The sequence below is a fragment of the Urocitellus parryii genome, unplaced genomic scaffold (assembly GCF_045843805.1).
Source record: "Urocitellus parryii isolate mUroPar1 unplaced genomic scaffold, mUroPar1.hap1 Scaffold_37, whole genome shotgun sequence".
In the NCBI taxonomy this organism is placed as follows: Eukaryota; Metazoa; Chordata; class Mammalia; order Rodentia; family Sciuridae; genus Urocitellus; species Urocitellus parryii.
In genome coordinates this window covers 1,127,078-1,146,262 of record NW_027553327.1, presented here as the reverse complement: position 1 = coordinate 1,146,262, position 19,185 = coordinate 1,127,078, and the positions used below count along the sequence as shown (strand labels likewise).

Sequence of the window (19,185 nt, the reverse complement as noted above, 5' to 3'; positions counted from 1 at the left end):
AAAATGATTAATTTTAGTTTTCCATTTGTTCTAACTTTAATGAGTTCTAGTGATACAACTTAAATATGGAATGTCATCTAGAGATTTTAAAAATTACTTATTTGTATACATATTATAAAAGAAGACATGAGTTTTACCTTGATAGTTTATAAACCTTTATTTTATTTTATTTTTATGTGGTGCTGAGGATAAAAATCAGGACCTCACACATGCTAGGCAAGTGCTCCACCACTAAGCCATATCCCCATCTGTAATTTAGCATTTTTTATTTATAAACTTGCTTTTGTAATATTATAAAATAAAATAGAACTACTATTGATGTGAATTCTATAATTTGAGTAATTATAAGTTTTTTAAATTTTAGAAGGAAATGATATTCTATGTTAAAAACTTCATTTCATAGAGGGCAATATCACAATGCCATAAACTACTTATATTTATCATTAAGTCTTTGGATCCAATTTAACTCAAAAGATTAAAAATTTCCACACCCTTTACTCTTTAAGTTAGGAAATGACAAATGAGAGGATCATGATAAAAGGGTTTGGAAGCACACTGAATATTTTTGAAAATCAATGAATGTACTAGTAATTTCCCATTCCTGGATTAAAAATACACAGGAATATAATTTCCAAGTTTAGAGGAGGAATATTTGTGTTCTTTCGTTCTTATGTATTAGTTTCATGTGTGTATATATATGTGACTGTATACATACATATATGCCCTTTCCCATTTCTGTCACAACGGAAATGTCTGATTCTAATTTTTCTTAAAGGAACATTTAGGTCTGTGGAATCTCATCCTATCCTGATCACTGTACTTAAATTTCTGATGTTTTCACAAACTCAGCTGTTTTTTAGTTCTTTTTTCACTTGTTTGTTTGTTTGTTTTTTGTCTTTAGCATGAACAAACAATTGTGAACCTATCTCATTCTTTGGTCACTGAAACACAAAGAACAAGATGACACAGGAAAGCCAAAGTTTTGGGGAAGAAAAGCAGGACTTGAATTTTACATAACTACCTCAATCAGAGGGACAGAATGCCCTCTAGGACTTCTTGGGTTTCCAAGTAATGACAGCTTGATATCTGTGAAGAAGCACCTCTCTGGCTTCCTGTTTATTTACTTTAAGATTAAACAGATCTTAACTTTATGAAACATAAAAATTTATTGATCATCAACAATGTGAAAACTCTAAGGCTGGACTCTGGGATGAGGAGTTCTTTAAGCCACTTTGCATTTTCTAGCTTGCATAGTAATTGCTCTCTAATTTAGAAACTGTATGATTACCAAGAGTTTCTAAAAATATATTCTATAATTAGAAAGAGGCATATAACTCATATAAGCACATATTACATTAATACATCTGAATAAATGAAGCACATGAGATCACAAAACAAAAACATAGACCTAAAACTCCTCACACAGGTTTAAAAATGCTACAATTACAAAGCAAAATAACTGTCTTTTAGGTCCAAAGCATGTGTTTTCAAAGTCCTGTAGCTAATAAATATATATACCTTCTTTATTCCAAATTTATTGCTGTGCATGCATTATCATAATTTGTTTGAAGGATCATGTGTTGATATAGTATTTCATTTCAAAAAATTCTCTTAAAAGAACTAAGAAATTTTCTTGTAACATCCATCACTAATGCATTAGTACCATAGTTATATGGCGAATTTTGAGCCTATAGGAGAAGTTTACTTAAAATTTAAAAATTCTGTGTCACTGAAAAGGTAGGAGATATATTATATTAAAGCTGACCTTATTGTCTAGGAAATAGAAATCTGTCAAAGAAAATATATCCAGGTATTTGGTCATTTTTGAGGTACTGATCTGTGTATAATAAGTAAAATTTAATTGTATTTGCAGATTTATGGAACTGTGCTTCAGAATAAATGTGCCTTGAGAAATAATATTAGTGTATTTAACTTCTACATCTATGTCTAGAAAATTTACATAATATCATAAAAGTTGTATGATTTGTGTAGAAATGCTATTCACTGTATAGTATTTTGAGGAGATTCATGGATTTGGGATTTTTGCTTCAAATATGTTTTGTCAAAAATAAACATAACTTGGTTATAAAGCTTTTTGTTTTATATTATATCATCAATTTATGGTGACATAATTATTCTCTTTCAAGCACAACTATATATAAAAAAAATAGTGATTCTTTTTTAAGTTGTCATGTTATCTTCCAAAATTCTTATCCTTTGTGAAAAGCAATGAAATTTTGTAGTGCAGAATTGCATCCTAATGAAGCCTATTTTATTTCCTCAAATTTTACTCATGGATCTAAATTCATATTAAAATGGATTGAACATTTTTGATTGTGTATTATAAGCCCATAAACTAAGCTAACCATTTTATTTAGAGATCTGGATCTTCAAATATACAAGTCTGGGGCTGGGAATGTGGCTCAAGTGGTAGTGCGCTCACCTGGCATGTGTGTGGCCCGGGTTGGATCCTCAGCACCACATACAAAGATGTTATGTCCGCCAATAACTAAAAAATAAATATTAAAAATTTTCTCTCTCTCTCTCTCTCTCTCTCTCTCTCTCTCTCTCTCTCTCTCTCTCTTCTCTCTTTAAAAATATATACAAGTCTATTTTACTGACAATGAATTAAAGCAACAGAAAAAGAGAAGCATAAAATGAGATAAACATCCACAATGAAAAGAGGAGGTAATCTCCAGTGACAAAAGACTTCCAAGAACTTCTGGAAAACAGAAAGTCTGGAAGTAGATGAAGGATGCATTTGAGTTCTAATTAGGGCTTCCCAGGAGGTGGATTAAGACCATGACTAGGCATCTTGGAAGTCCATAAATTAGTGTGCTTCAGATCAGCACAATGGAAATAAAGGGAAGAAAGCACAATTGGACACACAGAATCTGGGGTTGCAGTCTAATCTCAAAGGAGGCTTCTGCTTACTCAAAGTGAAATTATGGATCTGTATTGCACTCTTATATATTTCCTTCTTGAGATATGGAGTGTGATTTACATGAGTCTCAAACGGTCTTGAGTTTAGGAAGCCTTAAATGGTAATAGCCAGAAAAACGATATTCTACTAATGAAAATATTTTGAAAAGACCACTTTCAGCAATTGTCTGGGAAATGAATCCTTCAGTCCTAATGGTGCCATAAAGCATAGTTCCCTATAGTGACATCACAAAAATCTCATTTTTCAGTCTAAGTTCTTTACTTAGTTTATGGTACTGGTGAGACTCTATTCCTGAAGAAAATTTATAAGAATGGAAAACAGTGCAATTAATTACAGTTTTGACAGCTGTGTAGACTGAATGTCAAATTAATAGTCATCTTGTTTCTCTTCTGCTGTTCATTTTAGATCCACTAAACATACTTCTTTTGGTCTCTATACTCAACCCCAAATCATTTGAGGCTCCTTACTATAATTTTCTCAAGACACAACTCCTGCACTGATCCTTTTACAATTCCTGTATGGAAAGTGAATACTAAAAAGTAGAGAATTGGATCATCTGTTTTTAAATTGAATCATCTGATTTTTATCTTCAAATATACAATAGACTTTTATATTTGGATACAGTGGATACTATGGTCATAGACCAATAGTAATATTTTTATTTTTGTTAAGTGTGGTCTGATTTAATTTTAGGCATGATGTATTGGCACTTTATTAGTGGTACTTGCTTAGCATTGCAACATGGAATCAATGTCCTTCTGGTGAGAAGAGTGAATTGACCTAGTTAGGATTGTAATTTCTCCTCTTGCTTTCTGTTTTCTTAGTACATAGAATTTAGAGTCCTCAAGTGCAGTTTAAATTTTAGTTGGAATTTTGTTAGACATCCTGTTGGAAAAGTGTTCTCTTAAATAATTAAGATTTCTAAGAGTGGAGAATGCAGAGCCATGGGGTAAGAAAATATAATTGCCAAGAGCATTAGTAGGAGTGATGGTGAGTTAAGACTCTTAAAATTTGACACTCTGTTTCCTGGATCTATATAGTGTGTCTCTTGGTAGCAATATAATGATGTGAAATTGAAGAAGTGTTAGCAACACCATCACCTGTTCCAGAATTCTACCAGGCCAGCAGCTTTTTGTTTCTTTTTTAGATGATAATACAGTGGATCTCATGGTCATAGACCAATAGTAATATCATTATTTTTGTTAAATGTAGTCTGATTCAATTTTAGGCATGATGTATTGACACTTTATTAGTGTTACTTGCTTAGCATTTATTGTCTGTAAAAGCAAAATTAAAAAAAAATGTTTGGGTTTTTCTGGTTAAAATTATTTCTGGGTTAAAAGATGTCCACTTGTTAATTTATTATGAAAGAATGATGAAAAGAATGATGCTGTAACAAGAACCTAGAGATAGACCTCTCCTCCTAGCTGGCTAGTTATTTGGAAGAAGCATTTGATAGATAAAATACAGTGACTGGAAAACACTATGGTACTCAGTCCTCATTCATCCTGTGCAGCATCAGAGGCAGAACTAACATCATCAAAATGGCGATATTACCAAAAGTCCTATATAAGTTCAATGCAATGCCAATCAAAATCCCAACAGCATATCTTGTAGAAATTGATAAAAGAATCATGAAATTCATATGGAATAATAAAAGACCCAGAATAGCAAAAACAATACTAAGCAGGAAGTGTGAATCAGGCGGTATAGCGATACCAGACTTCAAACTATACTACAGAGCAATAGTAACAAAAACAGCATGGTACTGGTACCAAAACAGGCGGGTGGACCAATGGTACAGAATAGAGGACACAATAACCAATCCACAAAACTACAACTATCTTATTTCTAGTAATATTTTGATAGAGGTTGGCCAATTTCCTCTTCTATCTGATTCACAAAAGGGACCTTTTCCCAAAGAAGGAAATGAATAGGTGCTGTATCACACCTTTGTTCTGAAGTTGATTGGGGTTTTCTGAAAAAGGGTGTAACTTAAGTGACTATCTTCTTGGTTAGTTATTTGCTTAGTTATTGGTCACTCTGTGACCTCAGGTGAAATGCCAAGGAAGATAGAGAGTAAAATAAGTAGAATGTATCAATTGATTATACTTTTGTAACCGAAGTAAAGTTTGTGAAGTACTATATGACTTCTATATCTCTCTGCCTTCCATTTAAAATCAAAACATAAAATTCATCTTTATTTTTTATGTATCACCAATAAGCTTCTAAAAATAAAATTTACACCTATTATTTTTCTAATCCTGTTCATGATTTCTCTATTTTCTTGATTATATGAATTTTTTATAATTGATACTAAATTGATAATCTGTGTCATTTCCTACTTTACACATATTGATTTTTGTCTCTTTTTAGTTATATTTGGCCTCCAGTGACTAAGGGAAATCTGCTCCTTAGTCAGACTTCCGGTCTGCTCCTCCCAGCCCTGCTTCAGCCTCTCAGCTTCCCAGTCCCTCATGCAGTTGGTTGTAAATTCTTCCAGAAGCTGTTTTACTGTCTACTTTTCGGGATTAAAAATAAAAATCAAAACTTAAAAAAGATACTTTAGGGCTTGGGATATGGCTCAAGTAGTAGCCTGCTTGCCTAGCATGCGTGAAGCACTGAGTTCCATTCTCAACACCATGTAAAAAAATAAATAAATAAAGATATTTTGTCCACCTAAAACGAAAAAAGGAATATTTTTTAAAAGATACTTTAAAAAGCAAAATGTAGAGGGAGAAAGTAGCAACATTTTTTTTTTTTTGGTAATTAGGCTTTTTAAATTTTTTTTAACATTTTTTTTAATGTGGGTCACCCACTAACACTTCATCAAAATAACAGTTTCTTTGCTGAGTTCAGGTGAGCAAGGAATAGCCACATCCTTGGAACAAAACAAAACACACACACAAAAAAAAAAATAAAATAAAATAAAATAAAATAAAAAACAGAATTATTTTTAACCTAACTTTTTATATGATGTCTCAGATCCCCTTAACTTTGCACATTAGCTTCTTTGTTCAGTTGAATTGTAACTGCTTTTTGTAGTTGGAAAGAGTGTGACTATTAAACTTGAGAACTTTTATTCTGAGCGTCTTGGTGGTTTCTGGTGAGGTTAAGTGGGTGAGAGGGTGAAGAGAAAGTTTCCCCCACAGTCTGCTCTCAGGTGCCAGACCTCAAGTATTTCTTACAGTGGTATACTTTGATTATTTTTACTTCTCCTTTACCCATAATTTTTAACAGAGTTTTATCAAAATGCACTTATTAAGAACCATTTTTAAAAGAAAGTTATAGTTCGCCTAACCAGTCTGCACTTATTGCTTATGGTTTCACTCACCTGCTATGCCTGTTTTCGGTGTCTGAAAAACAGATATATTGTTTTCCATATTTTTTCCATTTCCTACATGTATATACTGAAAAGAAAATTAGGTCTGGAAATATTTTATTTCTATTTAATGCTAAAATCAAGAAAATAAAATTTAAATATGCTAAATATATCTCCATATTTTCTCAAGTAGCTATGCTTAAAACAAAGAAAATATCCTGAAATGAAAAACAATGGTCAGCTTCAAGAAAGCAAGAATAAAACCCAAGTATTTATCCTTAATGATGGATTATAGATGATAAATACAGAATAACCTCAAGATTTAAAGGAAAAATAGTATTCAACCTGGTATTCTAAAATGAAGCAGATTGTCCATCAATGATGAATACAAATAGATTTTCATAAATAATAAAAACCTAAAAAGCTATTTTCCATGCTTCATTTCAAAGAGGGTTACTAAATATAGAAGAAAATTTTTTAAAAAAGGGAGCAGAGTTTTTGGACAGAAGCAATGGTTTTAACTGCAGAGCTCAAGAAAGTTATGCTGATTCTGCAGTAGACCTTGAAAACATTTTTGTTAGCATACCTCAGTCCTACCTTTAAAATGATCATTTAATAGAAATATTAGCTAGTGAATAGTCAATGATTGAATGTAGCAAAAGTTAAAAGATTCTAGTAATCTATTTTTCTCACCACAAAAAAAACTGAATAGTAGAAAATACAGGAAAAACAAAGTGATGAAAAAAAAAAGTTAAAACGCACTAAACACAAATAATGGAAAGCCAAGTTCTGTATATGAAATACAGTAAAATGTGCACTTTTTGTAAAATTTAATGGGATTGAAGAAAGTAGTATTGATTGTTCTTGATGGTAAGAACATCCATCCATGTGCAGCATTCATGTCCTGATATTGGATGTCAGAAAGGCTAATAAATTAGAGAAAAAAAAATCATTCTTACTTCTGGTGTGTGTTTTGTGATGAAAACTATCTTAAAGTCAAACTTGTGAAAATGCTTAAGGGTTTTTAACCTTCATAAATTTTCTGTTGACAAACAATGCAACACATAATTATTTTTAAAAGAGAATAACTAACTGAGGAAGCATGAACACAGGGACATGTAACTATTAAAAAATAGAGTGGGGTGAGGTGGCCTGTACAGATGCTGATACTCAGAAATAATAAATTGTCCAATGTAGATTAAGCAAGAAATCACAGAACACATATCATAAATGATAATCAATTAAATGATAAATCCTTTTAATATTTGATTCATTAGGCCTGAGGAAAAAGAAGTGGCCCCATAAGTTAAATTGGTTTTCCTCCCTTTCTCATTGCAATTAGAAAAAATAATGGGAACACATAAAACATTGTGAAGGGTCTCTATGTATATATTTCAAGATTATGATCAATATAATCAGACAACTAGTAGTAGGTATGGCTAAATTTAGTTTCCTTTTAAAACATTACATACTTGCAGATAGAGTGTAGGCTGCTGATTTGAGTGTAAATTTTGAAAACTACTGTTTTATATGGCACTGGGGATTTAACTCAGGGTGCTTTATCACTCATATATATACAAAATTCTTTAATATTTTATTTTGAGACCTGGTCTCACTTAGTTACCAAGGCTGCCTTGAAGTTGTGATCCTTCTGCTTCAGCCTCTATGATATTTGGGATTACAGGAATGTACCACCACATCAGGCTTGGACACTACTTTTTTTTACATGCATCTAATAATCAATATTATTTTAAATATTTCTGTAGTTTCTTTCATATAAAATATTCAATACTATCTTACCAAATTGGTTTTCACCCTAATATTCTTTTCTTGAAAAGGCCAATATTCATGTTGAGTAGTTATATTTTTTTCTCACCATAACAAGATTTACTCATTAGATTCTATCCTGAGTTAGTACGTTAATTTTATCCATGTTTTAGAAAAACAAATTGCTATAAGTTTTTCTGGTCATGGTTTTAATAGAAGTACCTTCCTCTTAGTCATAATAAAAAAATGATAGAAGAAAATTTAGTAAAGTCAAAAGCTAATATCCAACAGTTTGCCAGTTCTTGTTTCAACCAGATGTTTATGATTTGATTGTTTCTCTTTTAAATTTCTTCTTCTGGTTACTCTGATGGCCTTTTCTATGATATTTAATAGTCAGGTTCATTTAAAAGCACAAGTTTATGTGAAAAGTGGATACTAAGGGAAATAAATATCTGGAACAAATTCATAATACTCAATATGTTTCTCATGATTATATACAGTTTCCTCCCAGCATTCTGGGATTACAATTCATAGAGCTTTAAATGACTTCCATTCCTCACTATATTTCACTATCATCCCATGCATAAATAATTTATCAACAAATTTATATTAAATAAGTAGCAATTTAGAGGTATCCAGATATAATTTACACCTGTGAAATTAAAACAATATATGTGGAAGTTTGCCAAAGAATACTTGGCATATTCAAAGAATAAAATGAAGAAGTTTACCAGAATTGTTGCTTTCCTTTATGTGATAGGGCACAGTTTCTTGTCATGTTGTTTCAAAAGACATTAGCATTTTCCTTATGAAAAAATAGTTGCTATTCTTTAACATAAATTTTACTTGATTTTTTAAATTTTTACCCATTTATCTTGCACACTGAGAAGGTATTTGCTGGGGTCAGTGAGATACTGATCAATCAATTGTATTTTCAACTAATGTTGTAAAATGCCTCTCTGACACAATTGTTTGTTTTCATTTTATATAATAGCATCATGCACCATCAGCATGAGAAGAGTTTGCTCATTAATTTTGCTATCAATAGTGGGTTAGGTACATTAAAAAGATGTTGAGAAAATTACATCTATAATGGTGGAATCTCCCAATTCTTTGTTTTTATCTTTCCTATGGTGCTTCTGCTCTTGATATTAGAATGTTAACTTTAATTTGCATTGTCCACACAGTTTTTTTAAAACGTAAGACACTTTGAATTGAGGAAATCACATATAGTAAGTTGATTTCATAAACTGATATTAAACTCAATGAAAGACTTTAGCATTATTAATGTAAATTTTATCAAAATTCCATTATATCACAATGGTACATACAGTATTAAAAATTTATATAGCTAAAGGTTTTTTAACAATGAATGATAGTCACCCTAAGCAAGTATGTAGTTACAATTATTCATTTACTGAGCTTCATTCATTCATAATATAAGAGTTGACAAAAACCACACATCAGAGTGTCTGTTTTTGAAAAAAAAATATTTGGAGAATTACTAACAATGCAGCATGCAATTTTTATTTATCTTTGAGTCTAAGGAATCTTACTATGAGAGTGAGTAGAACATCTAAGTTTACATGTTAAAAGCTCTGGTATAGTTTAGATGGTAATGGCTTAGCATTTCTGATTCTTATTTGTTTTTATATTTCAAAGGTGAGATCTTGTGTTTCTTATATTCCTCATGGTGCTTAGGTTAATGTATTACCATTTACTTTGGGACTCAAATAGGTAGAACTTATTTTGTTTAGTAAAGCAAAAACAAGAGTGGTTCCTTAGAATATAGCAAAGGTTTTATGAGAATGTTTTTATTTTTAATGGGAAGAATTGTCTCATTGCTAATGATTATATAGGGAATTTACATCTTGATGACACCCAATAATCAGAAATGGTCTGAACTGACTAAATCAAAACCATTAGAAAACCATGAATAAAGAGGAAGATTAAAAAATAGTTTTTTCTAGCACCATTTTGAGTCTCCTATTAGAGTACAAATTATAGTATTTTTTACCAGGGAAAGGACTCAAACACACATTTACAGCCTCCTGTAATCACACAAGTCACCATCAATCATAATATCATTGTAGGAAAATAAATGTAGATCTTCACAGGCAGAAAAATCCAATACAAAAAGTGCAATTTGCCTTATGCAAAAAAGATCTCTTCATTTAGGTCATACTTTTTTTAGCTCCAAGGTAACATATTATTTAGCTCAAGATATTCAACCAGAAGAAAGTGGATTTGTTTTATGCTAGATGAGTTAAGAACTGATATAATTAGAATGTAGAGTAAACATATTTTGATTTGGGTTTCAGTTGTTTCAAGTATGATGGCTTGCTCAGGAGTACAATGCAGGAGATTTTGTCCTCAGTTCACCCAAATTGCGTGGAAAAATCATAATTTTTTTAAATTAAAAGTGGAAGCCACAGGCAATCTACAGCAGGTATTGAAATGTCATGATGAGACAACAAACTGCAGTTGTTTTTCTCATGTTTTTGTGTTATTGGTTGCTGTGGAATTTGAATATTTAAAATATAAAAACTATATTTAAAAATAAACATTAATTTTTTTGTATTTTAAGGTAATTTTAAGGCTCATAGCCTAAGGTCATAATACACAGTATAATTACCTCATATTTTTTCTAATGTAATCCAAAGACAAAGGAGTTGGGATATATTTTTCATCAAAAAAATTATTTTTACTAAGTAAAATTATGTTGTTCCATGTATCATACTTTTCTATGCATTATATGTTTGGCCTTAAAATTAGCAGAAGTGAATTCCTTGATGGGGCTGACAAAAGGTTTAGATTATCTTGTCCTGGTGAATATTGTGGCATAATATAGGGAGGATGAACAAGAAGATTTCTGAAATTTTGTATTTTTGTGGCTGGAAACTGTTGAAAGGTACATCACTGCTATTAATGAAAAAGACTGACTAAAAACAGCAATGTTTTTTAAGATACATACGTGAACAAATTCTTTGTTAAGCAAAAATGCCCTGTGCAGCCAGGGATGGCTGAAATACATTATACTTAGACTCTGGTAATCTCAGTTATTTTTTTTAACTGTAACTAGTAAAATTTTCTACCTCAATAAATCTCACTCTATTCCTTTTCTTGCTTTTAAAACCAGAAGAGAAATACTTGTCTTTTTTAACTTTCTGGATTGTTTCCCAATTTGACTGCAATAAAATAAGCAGAATACCTTTGGAAAATATTACAAAGCATACAAATGGAAGTGAATAATCTTTGCTTACTTTGTGACACTTTTTTTTTTCAAATGATGTTTTGGCTCCAAGTGGGTAACTTATCTTTCTTAAATTACCTTTAACTGATTATATGTCCATTTTTCCCTAGCATTGGAAAACACACTTCATCCACTATTGGTATCTTGCTTAAGTATTTACAAGTTTTTATTTCTATATCATTGTGTGTTGATCTAATTGGTTTTTCTTCTCATTTAGTGTAGTTTCATGTATAATTAAATTGGTATAAATATGTCTATATTGGAGAGTGTACAATTTCTTCAGACCTTGTTCTTAAGCATATGTTGCTGTAAACTCTGTTCTTCATGAATTATATGTAATGTTTATAAAATTGTGAATTATATTCAATATGATTTTTGTATGGATTCTGTGTATAAGAAGCTTTTACCCAGTGTAGCTGAAAAGTCAACATTTTATGATAAGAAACGTAATCTTTACATACAACCTTCTCAGTTTACATCTTACTACTTGGTCCTCGGAAAATGAGACTATAAAACATAGCTCATTGATTATTTTGTCATAAGTATAAGGACTCACTCAACCTTGACTCCACATCCATTTCTCTAATTCCTGCCCTGAAATAACACTACCTATAGAATTACAAGAATGTCAGAATTTACTAATGTACATGAAAACACTGATCATTGACCTCATTCACAGAGAAATGAAAAGTCTCCAATGAGGATGAAGTCTAGAAGCCCATTATGCACACAAGAAAGATAAAGCTCTTCTCTCCTGTAAGAGCTACCTTTAAGTTTGTGGAAATTCAGTCTATTAAAATCACTAGGAAATGCTAAAATGTTAAAAAGTTAAAATTTTAAAATTTATAATCCAAGATATGAAAATCTGGGGCTAATTTTCCTATATCTGTATACTTCTTATAACTCTTAATTTCACCATAAATACAAACAGAAAAAAATAATGATCTGACTTATGCAAATTGTATTCCACATTAAGTTTATTTAAAATGTGTAAAAGTATTAACAGATGCCAGAGTATTATTTACTCAACAGTATGTTTTACCGTTACATAGAACATTTAGTCAAGTGGAACACTATTATATCTGTCATTTAACAACAGGATGCAATACATGAGTGTTAACATATAAACAAATATTCAGTTATAAAGACATATTGCATACATAAGGTAAATATAGGTAAAAAAAAATGCACTATAAACCTGGCATGATGGTCCATGCTTGTAATCCAAGCAAATTGGGAAGCTGAGTAGTTTCAGAAGTTTAAATTTAGCCTCAGCAACCTAGTGTGGTTTCAAGCAACTTAGCGATACAGTCTCAACATTTGAAAAAGTGGAGAGATGGCTTAAGAATGTGGCTCAGTGTATAAAAATACCTAAACGTAAACTGAAATACAACAAAAAAATTAAAGTTTAAAATATTATACTTCAGTGTTAAACATCAAAAATAGATTTCATATAATTCTTTTCTCAGTATTCAAAAGTGAAAATAGTAATTTTGATTTAGAAAAACATTTATATTCTTTCAAACATGACATTTCTTCACTATGCATGTATGATATCTATGACTGATATTTCTACAAAATAACTTGATAATGCTTAATAAATTTAAGCAAAAGCTAAAGACAACTACTTGTTTTCTAAACTTAAATGAGTTCTGTATTTTACTGATCCTCATATACATCAAGGTGTAATATATAGATAATAACATTACTATACTCTCACATTTATTATAAATGTTACACTGTTATATAAGGCATATATTTTGGACAAAATCTGTTCAATATTCACTACTAGTATAAGTTTTCAAATGTTCAATGAATTTAAAATTTAAATACATTTTGGATATATTATTTAACTTTTTAGGGTTTCTGGGCACAATGAATTTTCCAAAAATAAGCAGTGTTTAAGAAACATGTAGCTACATTTTTTTCCATTTGTATTTTCTCTAACCAGTATATATCTACAGGTTCTGAATATTGGTGAATAAATTTTGGAGGCATTGTCAATTTTCACATTTCGAAACATTCTCTATGCTATGGTTATTGTGGTGAGGATTAAATGTTGTCCCTTTCTTAGAGTAATGATCTCATTTGTATAGCTTCTCTCCAATGTGTTTTCTCTGATGTCTAGTAATATATTGATATATAATTGAAAATGTTTCTACATTCTCTACATTTATATGTCTTCTTTCCAGAATAAGTAGCCTAGTGGTGAAAATAATTGATTTCTTATTAAAAGCTTTGCTGCATTTTTTTTCAATTTGTAGAGGTTCTTTTCTGTATAAATTCTGCTGTTAATAAGGTTTACTCTCTTTTTTTATGTTTATTTTTTAGTTTTAGTTGGACACAATACCGTTATTTCACTTATTTATTTTAATGTGGTGCTGAGGATCAAAGCCAAGATCTCACATATGTGAGGCTAGCACTCTACTACTGAACCACAACCCCAGCCCCACATTCTTTACATTTGTAGGACTTCTCTCTAGTGAGATCTGCTGTGATGAATAAGGTCTATTTTTGACCAAAAGCTTTGCCACATTCTTTACATTTGTAGGGCTTCTCGCCAGTGTGAGTTTTGCTGTGACAAATAAGGCTTGATTTTTGACCAAAAGCTTTGCCACATTCTGCACATTTGTAGGGCTTCTCTCCAGTGTGAGTTCTTTGTGGCGAATAAGGTCTGAGTTTTGACCAAAAGCTTTGCCACAGTCTATACATTTGTAGGGCTTCTCTCCAGTGTGAGATCTGCTGTGGTAAATTAGGTCTGATTTTCGAACAAAAGCTTTGCCACAATCTTTACATTTGTAGGGCTTCTCTCCAGTGTGATATCTGCTGTGGCGAATAAGGTCTGATTTTCGAACAAAAGCTTTGCCACAGTCTTTACATTTGTAGGGCTTCTCTCCAGTTTGAGTTCTCCTGTGGCAAGTAAGGTCTGATTTTTGACCAAAAGCTTTGCCACAATTTTTACATTTGTAGGGCTTCTCTCCAGTGTGAGATCTTCTGTGGTAAATTACGTATGATTTTTGACCAAAAGCTTTGCCACAATCTTTACATTTATAGGGCTTCTCTCCAGTGTGAGTTCTCCTGTGGTAAAAAAAAATGTTTGATTTCGTACAAAGGCTTTGCAACAGTCTTTACATTTGTAGGGCTTCTCTCCAGTGTGATATCTGCTATGGTAAATAAGGTCTGATTTTCGAACAAAAGCTTTGACACAGTCTTTACATTTGTAGGGCTTCTCTCCAGTGTGATATCTGCTGTGATAAATAAGGTCTGATTTTTGACCAAAAGCTTTGCCACAATCTTTACATTTGTAGGGCTACTCTCCAGTGTGAGTTCTGCGGTGGCGAATAAGGGATGATTTTCGACCAAAAGCTTTGTCACATTCTGTACATTTGTAGGGCTTCTCTCCAGTGTGAGTTCTCCTGTGGCAAATAAGGTCTGATTTTTGAACAAAAGCTTTGCCACAATCTTTACATTTGTAGGGCTTCTCTCCAGTGTGAGTTCTGTGTTGGCGAATAAGGTCTGATTTTTGAACAAAAGCTTTGCCACAGTCTTTACATTTGTAGGGCTTCTCTCCAGTGTGAGTTCTCCTGTGGTAAAAAATGTTTGATTTTCGACCAAAGGCTTTGCCACAGTCTTTGCATTTGTAGGGCTTCTCTCCAGTGTGATATCTGCTATGGTAAATAAGGTCTGATTTTCGAACAAAAGCTTTGCCACAGTCTTTACATTTGTAGGGCTTCTCTCCAGTGTGATATCTGCTGTGATAAATAAGGTCTGATTTTTTAACAAAAGCTTTGCCACAATCTTTACATTTGTAGGGCTTCTCTCCAGTGTGAGTTCTGCGGTGGCGAATAAGGTGTGATTTTTGACCAAAAGCTTTGTCACATTCTGTACATTTGTAGGGCTTCTCTCCAGTGTGAGTTCTCCTGTGGCAAATAAGGTCTGATTTCTGATGGAAAGCTTTGCCACATTCTGTACATTTGTGGGGCTTCTTTCCAGTGTGAGTTCTCCTGTGGCAAATAAGGTGTGATTTTTGACCAAAAGCTTTGGCACATACTTTACATTTGTAGGGCTTTTCTACATTGTGGTTTCCTCTGTGGTAAATAAGACCATTTTTTCTACTAAAAGCTTTGCCACATTCTTTATATTTGTAGGGATTCTCTCCAGTATAAATTCTCTGGTGGAGAAAAAGGCCTGATTTTTTATATGATTTGTGGTGTTCACTCTCACTTGGAGTTTTCCCTATTTTCTTTTGTGGTAAATATTCAGGATTACAACTTCTATATTTTGCACTTATCACTTCTTGAAACATATGTTTTAGGCCCTTTTCTGGGGAATATACGTGGGTATGTTTAGGTGTCATGGCTGAAATAGACAAAAATAAAACAATACCTATTAGACTGGGATAAATATATTTTGCATATGTAACATGAAATTAAGGTAAAATAAGTACATTAGGAGTGTAGCATATTAGTAAGTCCAAAGTCACCATAATTCCAAATTATATATTAGTTGAATAAAAAATGTACAGACAAAATTACCTTGAGAATATTACCAAAATTATTGTGGATACCACAGTATCCAAGAGGAGTACATAATTAAGAAGAGTAATGTAATAAAATGTAGAAAAGTATCATTAGCAGCTTTTTTTCCTTCATAAGATAGTATTGTGTATTTAGGAAATATTTACCAGCTACCTTCACTGTCAATAGAACAAGAGAAATGTAAAACATATACAAACATTTCTGGCTTTTTTAAAGAATATCCAAAAAATGTTTTTTGTCTACCATGACATAGAGACATGAAAATAACTAGTAGATTTTGAGTGATAATACCATAAATACTCAACAAGTGTAAAGAGGCAATGGACTCTTAAAAAAGAAGTATGAACAAAAAATTTACTAAGAAATATACACATATATGTCTATAAAATTTATCATAAAAACATTTTTAAAGGACTATGAAAACCTTGCATAGCCTATGGCCATAATACTTGAATGAATTCACCACATGACAGTCAAGTATATTAAATTTATTTTTATAATTTTACATTCATGTGTTATGAGAATTTCCTTTATTGACAAATACAACTTTGTTTATCTATAAATATATCATGGTATTTTATACTATATATACACAAGTTAAAATGACTAAATAGAATGAATTAACACAAGCATTATTTCATATAATTATCAATTTTGTTCTTACAAGGTATTATATTCCTTCTACTAGTATTTATGAAGAACATAATACACTCACTATGTGGTAAAATAAAATTCTTGACCCTATTATGCTCAATAAATAAAAATATGGAGACTTTCACTATAATATCAACCCTACACGAAACACAGTACCTGGTGAGCAAAATTTTGCTCACTAAATTTCTGAGTTCCACATGTGAATCAAATGCTCCTACAACTTAATATCTGCCTGCCACCTTTCACTTAATTCAAAATCCTGCATATATTTCTTATAACACTTTAAGAGACAAAAATATTTTTTAACTAAATAAAAATAGTATATATGTACATATTTTTACACATTTGACATTGATGGGCACACACATTCAGACCCTAGCTTTAATACTGAGAAAAAATGTTTGCACTAAACACAAAAGCGGAGGCATCTCTTCATTTTTCTGATTTAATTGTTCATGGATACATATTTAGTATTGGCAATTCTGGATCTTTAGGTCATCCAACTTTTAATGTTTCATGTGTTTTCATGTGTTTTAATGCTTGAGATTACCCCAAAAATTCTATATCACAAACTACAACACAAGTCTTTTTTAAAATTGTTTGAGCCATGTTGTTTCTAAATTTCTGTGCCTTCTCTCAAAGTACTTTTTCATGGCCTCCCAATTAGCAAATATTACAAGGATGCAGCACTGTTCTTGCCTATTTTTATTTATTTAAAAGTTTTTATACTTTTTTTTCCAAAAATGGACTATATAATCTACTGATGACTCCTTTAATGAACAAATAAAAAACAGTACAGCAAATATAAACAAAGAGAAGCATGGCTAAATCCAAGTGACAAAAAAGAAAAAAAAATCAAGAATTTAACATAAGGAGACTGACAGTTATAAATTACTCAAAGAACACTAAATAAGTTTTTAAAAAATGTTTAGGGAGTGAAATTGAAAAATATTAACATCAATGAGCACAATGTTTATGTTAATAATTCTTTAAGAAAAAATGAGAGGGGCATTACTAGTGTGCAAATCTGAAATTCTACCAATATGGGAGAGGCTTATCAAGCAGTACCAAGTTTAAGAAAAGTCTAAGCAACTTATACAATATTGTAAAAATTAAAAATCTATAGGATACATAAAGAGAAGTGTTATGTAAGTATATATACTGTGTTTTGTGTAGGGTTAATATTATAGTCAAAAACTCCATATATATTTTCACATTTCCTAAATATATAGAAAGTGTGAAAAGAATCCAAGCATACCACAGTAAAAAAACAATGATCCAGAAATTAAATCACTAATCAAAATTTAAAAAAATATATTAAAAAATCACAAAATAAAATTATAATGATTCATTCACTTCAAAATATTTATGATTACTAATGCATTATTTCAAAACACAAAACAAAAGAAAAAATACTAACAGAATTGAATCTAAAAAAAGAAAATGTCAAGTCAGTTCCAGCAGAGAGCATGGAAAGAAACCAAGCATGATCTGCTCCTAGAGGCCCTATTTGTCTAGAGATGGATAATGTTCCTGCCTTTTTATCTTATCCTTTTGAACAATTTTTAATCAATGAGATATAGTTTTAAATCATGAAATTTCTCATAATTCTTTTGAACAAGCTTTTGTTGAGTGAGCAAATTGTATCCTAATATGTTCCTTTTAAAAGAGAAACAAACAAAGATCTAGCCTCTCTTATATTTATATGCTTTAAATATTGTTTTATTTACAGGTAATGTGCTCAATATACAACATAAAGTTAATACACAAAATTGGTCATCTGCATTGAGTAGACATTTTATTCTTAAACAGCCATTACTAAAAAAATTATGTAATATATGAGATTCCATCTGACCATCAAGACAAGATCCTATGCCTTTGATCATGTGGGGAAAAGCATAGACTGCTACTCTTATGCCAACATGTCCTGTTTGGACTCTACCTTCATGCATGAAGAATAGCAATTATAAATGTACATCAGGGACTTCACAAGCTGATTTCTAAGTTTCATTTAACCCTGGAAGATAAGAGTTCATCCAAAAAAGAGAATAATCATTCTTCTCAAAAGAGGAGAATCATTAAAATAGGACCCCAAGATACATGAATTCTAGTTAATTCTAGTTACTGGGCGGGGGATATAAAACTATTAACAGCCTCAGCTCAACAGGTGTTGGCTAAAATGGGGTTAGAATGTATTCTAGATAACTTTGTTACTGCTTTGATTAATAAACTCACGCAAAATTCTGTAAATGCTTTTGTCTTAATAAAAATTTTGCTCTGTTTCTGTACACCAGCTCTGGGAAAATCAGTACTGTCAGATCCTGGACTACTAGAACCCATTACAATATATTGACTCACTTGCATAAAATTGTTATATACATTCAAAAATGTCTCTTTGTTGTCTTAGCAGAATAACGTGTCCTTACCATCCACATAGTATTTAATAGGTCACCATCCTGTGCAATTTATACATATAAGATCTATTCCTCTTGATAAAAACAATGATGATTCAGTGAAGCTTCTCTCTAAGGCAGAATTTAATAGGTCGACATTCTCCTTAGTGGGTTTACCTGGACTAGCTCTACGAGCTTATAAAACTTCTATGAAACTCACCTATGCTATCATGAACAGTATTATTCACGCCTCCATGGATTTAAATATGCTTAATGAAGAACAAGAACAACATTGTCAAGCCATACTTGACAAT

At 31.4% G+C, this 19,185-nt stretch overlaps 1 pseudogene; it reads right to left on the bottom strand.

The window, feature by feature from the left end:
• Positions 1-13,794: 13,794 nt before the first annotated feature.
• LOC144252151 (uncharacterized) lies at positions 13,795-15,643 on the bottom strand (annotated as a pseudogene).
• Between the last annotated feature and the right edge of the window lie 3,542 nt (positions 15,644-19,185).